Genomic DNA, 12,777 nt, shown 5'->3' with positions numbered 1-12,777 from the left:
GTTTTGCACTGCGGACTGCTCTCTCTGCTAGTCCGTTTGACTGTGGGTATTCAGGACTGCTGGTGATGTGAACAAAGTCCCACTGTTTTGCAAAGTCCTTGAAATGCTGACTGGTGTACTGTCCAGCATTATCAGAGATGAGTGTGTGGTGTGCCGAAAACAGAGAAATGTCTCTTCAATTTAGTTATCACAGTTGATGAGGTCACATCCCGGAGAAGGTCGATTTCAAACCAGCCAGAGTATGAGTCAACCAGCACCTGATACCGTTTTCCATGCCACTCGAAGGCGTCTGTTGCCACTGTGGACCATGGGAGATCTAGCACAGGATGAAGCTGGAGGGGCTCCTTTTGCTGATGGGATCTGGTGCTGTTGCACACTGCACATGAAAGCAACTCCTCAGTGATGTCTCTAGACATTTCTGGCGAAAAGATGATGCTTCTTGCTCTGCGTTTGGTTGCTTCAATGCCGGGGTGTCCTCTGTGCACTATTTTGATGTACTCTCTGTGCAGGGACTGAGGAATGACAGTTTTGTGGCCTTTCATGACAATTCCCTCTTCTACGGTCATTTAATCTCTGTAGGGAAAGAAGAGACGGACAGCAGGTTGGAGCTGATTATGTCGGATGGGCCACCCTCTATTAATGACTGCACTGAGGGCTTGCAGATCTTCGTACTCTGCTGTGTGCTTTCTGAGTTCTTCCAGGCGGGCTGTGGAGATGTAGCTCACAGACATAACTTCATAAGCATCATTTTCAGCAGGGCTTTGAGATGTTTGTGTGGTTGGGGCACGTGAAAGAGTGTCTGCTACATACATATACTTGCCCTTTTTGTACACCAAACTGATGTCGTAGCTCTGCAGCCGGAGCAACATTCTCTGCAGACGGGCAGGGGCTGTGTGGATGGGCTTCTTTAAGATAGTCACTAAAGGTTGGTGGTCAGTCTCCACCACTACAGGCTTTCCATACACATAGTATTGAATTTTGTACAGGCAAACACGACAGCTAGCAGTTATTTTTCAATGTGTGCATACCTCGTCTCTGTGTCAGTGAGGGTGTGTGATGCAAACGCTACTGGCCTGATGTTCGCCTAGGGCGCCAGATCTGTGGAGGCGCTGCGCTGATAGCTCTGGGAGGGAAAACTGTTTTGACCGTTGGTGCTCATCCTAATTTTCGGCCTTGATGTAACAACATTCATAATTAAGTAAATGTAACACCCTTTTCTTCCCGGTTACACTTTTCATTTGCCCTGTACGATGGGCGCTGCAAGTGATGAAAATGGGGGATGTTGGCTTATCTGGCACCCGCAGCTCACAGTCAAAGTGAGAGCGTGGGAGCGAGCGAGGGAGAAAGGGAGGGCGCTGTTATTATTAGCATCTGGTGCTAGCTGCTCTAACGGAAGAAGAAGATGTTTCTACGATGATGTGGAGGGAGAGTCCTCTCCAGTCAGACTGAGAGGCTGATAACTACAGCTCAGTGAGGTAAAGGACTGAGTGTTTAGATAGTTCACTTTAGTCTAAGTTATCTCAGTGGGTCTCAAACGTTTTGATCACAATTTATGTAAACCCATATTTCCAAGGCACTCCTTTATAATTATTGGGATAAAACAGGTTTGAAATCATTCCAATGTATACTATAGGACAGTAAACCAGACATATTGTTTTAAACTGGAGAGATACAAAAATATGCATAAATAAAATAGTAAAATAAGATATGAATGAACAACAAAAATAAAATACGTTACATGTATTTGTTATGGGCTATGGTAGGTTACTGGTTATGTTCACTACTTATTTGATTATTAAAATGTAAACCGATCTTTTTCATATGAGTGTTTAGAGTTGTACCCCCTAGATCTAGTCTCTAGTAATTCTGCTTAAAGTGCACCTGATTGAAGCATTTTATTTAAAATGTTCAAACATTTCTTCCCGGTATGCCTGAGAAGGCTTGTTTTTCTCAACAAGAACTGTTTTTAAATGGGGGGGGGGGGGTTCCTTTAAAAGTTGGACTGGTTCTCAGGTTACAGTTACATAGCAGTGAATATAAACAGACTGATTAATGTGAATATTACTGTAAACTAATCTGTGTAAAAGTTTCTCGAATAAATGTATTTTTTTTGGTGGAAGTAGCATGTATAATTTTTTTACCCTGCCCCTCTATGAATCGGAATTGAGAACCGTTAAGAACCGGAATCAGAATCGTGGAAATTCAAACGATACCCAACCCTACATGTTAGTGATTGCATCTGTCTTAGAAGGGTCTACCTTTAGGCCTTCACTTGTGAAAATGTGACCTACATATCCTACATGATCCAGGCGAAACTTGCACTTGGCTGGATTCAGCTTCAGGTTGACTTCTCTCACTCATTCCAGCACCTTCTTGAGGTTGGCATCATGCTCAGCAACTCTGCGGCCACCAATGATGATGTCGTCAACGATGACAGAACATGGGTAACCTGCAAACAGCTGTTCCATTGAGTGTTGAAATACCTCACTAGCAGAGCTAATGCCGAAGGGCATCAGTAGGAATCTGTACCGCCCAAATGGAGTACTGAAGGTTGTCAACATGGAAGATTTCTTGTCGAGACGTATCTGCCAGAAGGAGCTTTTAGCATCTAGCACAGAAAACACTTTTGCTCCTGACATCTGTGCTGCAACTTCTTCTACTGTTCTCATAGGGTGATGTGGTCTTTTCAGCACTGTCTTTAGGTCTTGTGGATTGATACACAGTCTTTTTTGTGTGCTGCCACCATAGATGAGACCCAGTCTGTGGGCTCAGTAACTGGTATAATGACACCTATGTTTTGCATGCGGTTAAGTTCAGCTTTAACTCTGTCTTGCATTGCAATAGGAATGCGGTGGGCAGGTCTAACCACAGTTTGTACACTAGGATCAACTGTCATGGAGTAAGTGATTGGTAGTTCTCCAAGTTCATCATCAAACAGGTCTTTGTACTGCATGAGTGTCTGTGTGGTGAAATCCGTGTTGCTTTCCGTAGTGATCTGGTGGACATCTTTGCTCAATGTGACAATTCCCATGTCCACGCATGCCATTAATGTGAATTGTAACAAATCCTTCTTCTTTGTCTTTAGCTTGAAGATTAACACTATCAACACGTCTTTCGATATCTACGCCATCCACATAGAACGTGTCTTCTCTGTGTGTTGTGGGCTCTTCCACTGTTACTTCATGTACAGACTGGTTAAAATGATTTCTATTTGAATGACTGTAGCTGCATGGTTTAGACTTGCAGCATTTTTTGTAGTGATTCACTTTTTCACAGTTATGGCACTTTTGCCCGAAAGCTGGACACTTTTCTCACATAGCTGCATGGCTGCCTCCGCAATTATTACAGTTAGAGATGCTCTGGGAGTGAGACTGTGGCTTTGGCTGATACCTTCTGCTAGAAACAGGTCTCACTGCATCAACACTGGTAGCTTGAACGGCTAACGTCCTGCTGCTTTCCTCTGTCATTTCGTGTATACGGCAGACTGAAACAGCTTTAGCAATAGAGTTTTTCTTAAAGAATCATTGATTATGCCACATACTATTCTGTCACAGATTAGTTCCTCAGCTAAGTCTCCAAAATGGCAACTTTTAGCTTTTATCTTCAGATCGCTGATGAATGACTCAATGCTCTCACCTTGCTTCTGATTTCTTGAATGAAGCTTGTGCCTTTCCATTATTTTGTTATGTTGAGGGTTGCATATTTCACTGAATTTCCGTATAAAACAGTCCGGGTCCTCCCTTGATTCAGCTGGGGAGAACACCGCACCGTCGAGTCCTGGCGCGCGCACTTCAGCTGCATACATAAAGGATCGTTCACGTTCAATGGCTTCTAGTCCAGCGAGATTGAGGAGGATGTAAACCCTAGTCCTGGCAGCCTTGTCTGGGTGCGCTGCGGCGATGAAGATTTAATATTCCCTCTCGAAGATCCGCCAGCTCTCCGCGACGTTTCCTTCAAACATAACAGGGTCCGGACCTGACGAAATCCATCTGCCATTGTAGCTGGGGCTAGCTTCAGCCAGCTAGTTAGCGTTAGCACCATAGATATATATAAACACTAGATGACTCACTCGCGCTACTGGCCAATGGAGACCGACGTTGCCACTTGGCCGCCATCTTGCTACAGGCAGTTATCTCATTCATAACATTATGGTTTACTATTTAAATAACCATAGCTTGCTCAATTTTCAACCAATTTTTAAACGGTTTGGTTTTTTATAAACATCAAAGATGTAGTTATGATACTGCATACTTATAATCATGGACTTTCATATGAAAATAACATTAATCAGATAAAGCAATAGCTATACACATACACACAAGGTATTTATATTAAATATTTGCCGGTGTATATATTTCCATTTATTTTATTATATTGTTAATATTTAAAATAAATTATAAATAAATTATAAAATTAAAATACATTTATATTTTATATATACAAATCGGTCTCATGTTACCACTCTGTAAGCCAAGAGTTGTTAATTTAGCAATGCCTTAGCTTGAAGAACAGGGACACAACTAATGATAATAGCATATGTTGGTATATTATTTAGATATTCACACCTTTATCAGAAGAACCAAACCAACATAAAATGTGCTCACTGACAGGCCAGTTCTGTCTAATTTATCACAATTATTTTTGACATGAGATCTTCATATCATCCTAGTTTTGTATTTAGTTTCTAGATTTGTAAACAAATCCAGAACCTTTGAAATATGTTATTGAAAAAAGACCAAGAATAATATAAACTGTACCATGTGTCCTTCTGTAGTCCATTTGTGGTTTGTCTTGTCTCGCCCCGGCTGATATATCACAAAATCCACTGTTTAAATGTTTCCTATATTGCCCCTATGCCCCTGTAAGCTGTCCTTGGGTGTTATGAAAGGCGGCCCCCCAACATAAATGTATTATTATTATTAAGAAGAACAACTTGGTGTGGTGTGGAGGGGATGTAGGAAGCAGGAGCAGGTGGGTAGAGATGGGGCTTCAAGGTTCAAGGTTATTTGTTTTAAATGTGTCTTGGAGATAAGGACCAGCTGCACACAATAAAATACAGTATAACACAAAACCAATAAGACACACGGTGACACATGGCACACCAACAATCAATCATCGTCCAGCCTCAGCTTTGGTATTCTTTCACAACCATGTTATGGGTTTATTAGACTGAGCAAACATAAACATATGTGGTGATCCCACGGGTTCTTGTTTGCAGACAGCGGCGATTGGAGCATCCGTAGGCTGCACAAAAGTCAGGTACTTCTGTAAACACAAAGCCAGCAAATTCCTGTATCATAATGCAAGATGTTTTTAACAAGCCAAACCACTTGGAAGAAATCATGTGTAACTTAAGTTATGTTGAAAAGAAAGAGCAGTCCTGCCTCTCCCACTGGTGTAAAGTTGCTGGGTGAACTTCTTAATACTAGGTCTCACTCACAGCCTCTTGTTATTAGCTAGCTAATAAATACAACCACATACACAAAGAAAAGCTGCAATTTCAACATGTCCAAGCATCCTGTATCATAGCCATGCTAATAATGTTTATAATAAACCAAACCGTTTGTAAATCAGTCAATATTTCAGCGAGTTCAGAGTATTTTTGTGCAGATCACTCACCTTACAACAGCTACCATAACGCGAATCAGAGTAACTGTTGACTGTAGCAAGATGGCGGCCGATCAGCTACGCTGGAAAATCTCCCATGAGCCATCTAGTGTTTATATCATAGACTGTATATATAAATGGACGTAGGGTCCGTGACGTCACCCATAGGATTCTGCAGAGTTGCCGTGAAGCCCTTAGTAGGCGGAGTCGGCTACTAACGGCTCGACAGTGACGACAGAGTTCAACTCCCGCCTTCTCCAGCCTGCTCCAAATAAGGGCAAAGAGGCGGAGCCGAGGCGGGACCTGCTGCCACCGAGCTGGAAGTTCCAGAGCTAGCTGAAGCTACCAAGCTAAGCTAACATGCTCCCCATCTGCACGCTGCCGTCGCATTTTACGTTTCTAAGGTAAGCGGACATGAAACTATTCAGCAAAACTATAAATAATAATCTAAGTTATTGAGCTTTTAGCATAATACTTCAGAATCTTAAAACCCCTTAACGTTTGTATGCAATTGTGCTAAATTCAACACTGGAATCAAGCAAATATTAATATGTTTGCATGACATTAGTTATTTATATTTTGATATCACTTAACTATACGTTTAATACATTTAAGTCTAGCTAAGGTACATGTGATGGTAGCTAGTTAGCGTTCTTACCTGTGAGGCCTCCTCCAAACAGCATAATAACCAGACTGTATCATTAAAACTAAGTACCAGTTCTAGATCCTTGACTTTAGACAAACAATTCAAAAGACAAAATGTATTTAAAGACCAATCTTTATTTGAATGTGCCTCTTAACCTGAGATATTAGTTATACAGTAATAGTATTGACAATCTAAAAAAACTGAGCAACTCAACAGTCAACTTTATGTTTCTTATTGTCTAAAGCATTTATTATTTTCATTTTCCCCCTCTCATATTCAGTGTGGACGGATTGAGACAGCATGGTGTCCAGAGAGCTACAGAGACTTCAGGGAGAAACCTCCGTGTGATGGACGTCCTGTCTGTTGGTTTGGAGAGGACTGAGGGTCTTTCCTCTGCGAGGAGGACCAGGGCTGATGAAGGAGCCCATGCTGGGCAAAGCTGATACCAACTACACAGGCCTAGTCGGTCACTTTATTTGACTAAATGTGTTTAATACATTTAATAGGTTTACACCTTCTGTCCATATGTGCTTTTTATTTAAAACATTTGATTAACTTTTGGTTCACATTTCAATAAATTGTATTTGTATTTGCACTCCTTTTGTCCATTATTCTTACTGAAAATGTTAGATTACACATTCACATCTGACTGAAGATTGGCCCCATTTATTTGTGACGTTGCAAAACAAGGTACATGTTGTGAAGCTCATAAAGTGAGGGCAAATAGAAATAATCAGCTGATGGAGTGTAGATGTGGAAATAGCTGCATTCGAACAGCTGACTGTTTTTACAATAAAAGTAGTTTCTTAGTGAATGTCCTGTACTGGTCTTAAAATGTCATAACATCAGCTTTTAATGTTCCTCTTGGATGTTCTTCTTGACCCTCAGAGAAGGAGAACATGTCCTGTCTTTCAGGCATGTCCTTTCCTAACAAAAATGACAGGAAACATAAAACATATTATTGCAGAACAAGTGTGTTATTTATGAAAGCGGTGTGTTTGTGTGTTTAGGGGCTGTAGATATAATTATTTTGTAATTGTAATGTTTTTATTTTATTTCAACAATGAGCTACAAAGACAATCAGATTATGAATGAACAGTATGAAGTTCATCAACATTGAAATATATGTTATTATCAAAATAATATTTAACTGTTATCAAAACGTAGTGCAACTGTAGAAGCTTGCTCTTTTGTCTCACTGAAATAATAACTTTTACCACATTTTGTACAGACAATATTGAGAGATAAATAGTAGCAGTTCTCACTATGTGTTAAATATCTTTGCCTTCAATACATTAAATTAGAAAGCTGACAGTCATATTGCTTGTTATCATCTAAATGTAACTTTTTGCATGGAAAAAACCCTCAACTTAACTGATGTGTAGGTGATCTAGTATTTAGTATTGTTTAATGGAATGTATATCAGTGTATTCAAGTCAATACTTCATTCATGTAAACCAATATCTTTCTTGATTCTTTGTACAGTATGAAAAAAGAGTCTTTGTACCTGTGCTGAAGTTCACTGCTGTGAGGAGTCCAGTTCTGTCTCTCACTCTCTGGTCCAGCCTGTCTGCATCACCTGGACACCTTAAACAAACAGATATATATATATATATATATATATATATATATATGTAAAGTACCATGTGTACAAACAATATAACTGATTCTCTTCTGTTGAACATGTTGGATTGTGTATTGTCCGAGTCAGGGGCCTTTTTATTTTACTGTAACTTTGGAAGTTGTGTTACCAATGCTTACTGTTTATTTGATACCCATTTGGTAATACAATTAATAAAAACAACAAGGTTTGAGTTCGTTCTTCAGATGACTGTGACGTTAACGTGTAAGCTCAATAATGAACTCCAGCTCAACCAACCATATTGTAATATCTAAGTAATCATCTTGAAATATGACATTAATAATTGTAATATACACACATCTTATTGTGAGGTTGATTTCACATACACTACTTCGACATTAGCTTGTCTACATACTTGAGCATAGCCAATTTAAATTAACCTTAGATGCATACAGTTCTACCTACATAATAAAATATCTCTAAGTTACAAGGATGTAACCTTATTTTATCAACCTCAAACAGAAGCCGTTTGTTCAACAGTATTATCCCACTTAACACTTGTCTATTTCGTTGTAACCTTTATATATACAGTCTATGATTTTAACTTGGAGGCTACGATTACAATCGTTAGCACCGATGTAGCTACCACTAGCTTACATGCTAACCCAAGCCTTACCATTCATTACGTAGCCGATTAAAATCATTAACACATAAATAAAGCACTCGAATTTCACTTACCGCATTCATGCACCGTCTGTTTTAACTGCAGAGCGAGTCACAATAGTCCGATATATAAGCATGAAGAACAAACAACCACGGCCGGCTACAAGTTGTGTTTCCTGGATGAGCTGAGCAGGCAGAGTCCCTGTAGCTAGCTCAGTGGTTCTCAAACTTTTTCTGTCAGGCCCCCCCTTTGGAGAAAAAAAAAAAGTCGGGGCCCCCCCAACACAAATAGTCAGGCTCAGTGGCGGCGCCAGAGATTTATTTTGGGGGTGCTGTGGGGTAGCTTGACGTTTCATAGAGGGTGCTTAAACATTTAGGGTTTAAGGTACCGGGCGCTACAGTGGAATGTTCTACTGCAACACTCCCCACACGCATATACACAGTGTTCCCGCAACTGTTACAATGAAGGCTCGATAATCAGCTCACGGCATATAGGTGTAAGCAGGGGTCAAGTGCTATTTTTATAGGTGGTGCGTGGACCTCGCATAGGGGGGTCCGGGGGCAAGTTCCCCCGGGAATATTTATTTTTAAATATTTAAGTTAAAAGCATCAATCTGGTGCACTTTGAGAGCAAAATGACGAGATCTATGGATACATCTCTCAACACCCATTTGAAACAGACCTGTTAACAGATTTACTTTTTATTTATGGATATTTTACAAATCTCCCTTTTAAACTTTATTCTTGTTTTACTGTCATATAGTATTTCATACCTGTTTTTCATTTATTCTCTTATTTTTGTATAACCATAATGATCATTTAAACGTGTGCCTCGGAAATAATTGTTTACATTAATGGTGACCAAAACGTTTGAGACCCACTGAGATAACACTGAGTCCTTTATCTCACTGAGTCTCTCAGTCTGACAGGAGAGGACTCTGCTCCACTTTGTTGTTGAAAAAACTCCTTATATCCGTTAGCTCTCTCTCGCTCGCGCACACAAAATGGCTTGTCACACACACACACACACACACACACACACACACACACACACACACACACACACACACACACACACACACACACACACACACAGTCAGTCGAGCTTTAATGAAACACAGAGACCCAGACGTAATAGTACTGTACTGCATCATATTATTTTCGAATCAATAATTTTTCAAATTATGATTTTTTTTTTTTTTTTTTTTTGTAATCTTTTTTTTTTTTTATAACCATTTTTCCTCCTGGTCTCTCGCGCCCCCCCTGGCATGCCTCTGCGCCCCCCAGGGGGGCGCTCCCCCCACTTTGAGAACCACTGAGCTAGCTTCACGGAGCAGCTAGCAGAGAGACAAGAAGCTAACAGCGGCAGGCACTTGACAGAGCCGTCACTCAATGTGACCACGCCCTAATTTATGCACAAACTTTAAGACCTAATATAAATAAAAGGGTCGCGTTAGAAAACAATTCACTCACAGATCCATAATCATGAAGGTGGCATCTAACGATATCGATAATAAAATGTATGGAGCCAGGGGTAGAAACATGTTTTTTTTCTGCTGTAAAGTTGGGCATTTTAACATGGGGGTCTATGGAAATTGCTCCTTTCTGCAGCCATCGCCTATCGGCCAATATATGAACTGCAGTGTGTGGCACTTCCGTATTGGCTTCCCGGCTCTACCCCAGAGTTTGCCGCTTGGTTTATCTATGGTTAGCACGGTCCGTGTAAAAAAAATTCTCCAGATGAGAGGAGAGGCTCGTGCCGTCTTCTGACACCATGTAGAAGTTGTTGATACTTCTTAATACATGCATGTGTGTGTATGTACAAGGAATACACAATGCATAGGCAAGTGGTGGCTTTATTTATGACCACAGCATGTACAGTGAACATGTACGTTGCATGCCGACTAACAACTGAATGCCTATTACCTTAACACGTCACCGTGTGGTGCACCAGCTATGGTGGCCTGCAAAGGACAAACTTAATCATATGAGAATGATCTACACATGCAATGATTTAAAAACAACAAGTAAGTACTTGAACTGGATCCTGGAACTGACAGGAAGCCAATGAAGATATGCCAAAACGGGTGTGATGTGGTCATAACGTCTCTTCCCAGTAAGAAGGTGTGCAGCCGCATTTTGGACCAGCTGCAGGCGACGGATCAAACACTTATCAACACCAATATACAGGGAGTTACAATAGTCTAAACGAGACGTTATAAATAGGTGGATTAGCTGTTAAAATTCCTTACTAGGAAGATAGGCTTTTACCTTCCCCAGAAGCCGCAGCTGGAGGAAGCTTGTCTTGACAACTGAGCTTATTTGTTCGTCAAATTTAAAACAACTTTGTCAAAGATGACTCCAAGATTTCTGAAAGAGGGACTGCTGTAGGAGGCTAACGGCCCGTCTACACTACAGGCGTCAAAAAATGCTTTCAACGCTTCACCCATTCATTTGAATGGGGTGACGTAGGATATTTTCAAACTTCGCCGAACTGCATTGTGGGTAGCATGGCAAGGCGTTGCAAGCATCGCGAGCGTCTATCGGCGTCAAAAGTTGAACAATGTTGAACTTTTGAGGCTCGATGCTTGCTTGAAGCTGGCGTCAGCCAATCAAATCCCGTTTATGCAAATCCCACCAGTACAAGCGCTAGCCAATCAAACCGCGTGCAAGCTGGGAGAGCCAGACCGCAGTTCATTTCCTCATATTCCAAACGAGAAATTACGGTACCAAATCACCCGGTTCTTTCCGACCAGAACTATTTACCGGGATACAAACCGGAGGAACCAGGCATGGAGGGAGGTGGCAGAGACAGTGGGTGAAACTGGTAGGTTTTCGCCTGTTTGGGGATTTTATATCCAGTTTACTTCGTTTTAACATTGCTATTGCTTTGTATGTCGGGGGCGGGAGATTCATGTGATTGGTTGTTGGTCGCGTTGCTCGCAAAAAATCGCCAAGCTTCAGACACGCCCAGCTTCAAGATTTTGTTATGCCTGTAGTGTAGACGGGCCGTAACCCCTAGTTTCCACCGGGTCCGTCTGCGCCGTGTTATGGCTGCGCCACGGTTTTGGTCCGACCTCCTCTAGCGTCATAACCCACCGGGCGCGTTTCAGAAGCATTTCAGAAGCGGAGCGTCTTGCCTGCCGGCTCGCAGTTTTTGTTGATTTGGGCATATTTCCTGGACAGACTACTTTGCTTTGTACAGACAAAGTTAATAATAATAATATTCCAGTTATAAACGACATGAATCAAAGATGTGTTGCTATATATATATATACTATATATGCTCTGAACGTTCCACTTCCTGCCTGCCCGACATTACCTTACGGCTGCCTCGCGTAAAAAATAGGATTCATCCTAATTTTAGAGAAGCCCTGAGCCGAGACGCTTCTGGGACGCTTCTGGGACGCTTCTGAGCCGTAACACGCCGCGTGTGGTGGAATAGCACCCATTGACTAGAGTGGCCGCGATCTTTGCGAACGCCGCGGCGCGGCCGTAACACGGCCGTAACGCGACGCAGACGGACACGGTGGAAATTAGGGGTAAGGGGCCGAGTACACTATTAAAGCCATCCGAGTTCACACTGTCCGAATATTAAAATCTCTGTCTTGTTTTCTTTGAGAGTCAAGAAGTTGATTTCCATCCATGATTTAATATCTTTCAGACAGCTAAGCAAGGAAATCCTGGATTCCGTATTTGCTTTTATAGGCAGGTATACCTGCAAATCATCTGCAAAGCAATGGTACGAAGTGTTATGGTTTTAAAAAATTGACCCCAGAGGTAGTAAATACAGACTGAACAAAATGGGGCATAGGATACAATTAGAAGTTGCCAGTATTAAACACATTGGTGTTATCAAATGTAAAACATATAATTAATAAATGGGTAAAAATCGCTTGTGTCAATAATGGGCAGCATTAACATATAGCTCTACCTCAAATCGCTTGTGTCAATAATGGGCAGCATTAATATATTGCTCTACCTCAAATATGATGTTACATAATATGGCGTTACCATGGCAACGAATCCCTCGCCATAAAACACGGTGTCGCTGTAACTCATCGTCCCCCAATCTTCCCTTTTATATCAACAGTCCATGCCTCAACAGCTCTACGTAAAATCTGAGATCTCACCGTATGCCGTTTCCATGGCAACGCATCCGTCGCCAAAAAACACGATGTTGTCGTAACTCAATGGAAAATCGTCCAAACAGCACAAGACTTCAGATGATGGCTAATGGTCCGGCACTCAACAGCTCTATGTCAATTATGGGGTGTCA

The sequence above is a fragment of the Gymnodraco acuticeps genome, unplaced genomic scaffold (assembly GCF_902827175.1).
Source record: "Gymnodraco acuticeps unplaced genomic scaffold, fGymAcu1.1, whole genome shotgun sequence".
Lineage (NCBI taxonomy): Eukaryota > Metazoa > Chordata > Actinopteri > Perciformes > Bathydraconidae > Gymnodraco > Gymnodraco acuticeps.
The sequence above is the reverse complement of the archived record's forward strand: the minus strand, read 5'-3'. Positions refer to the sequence as shown.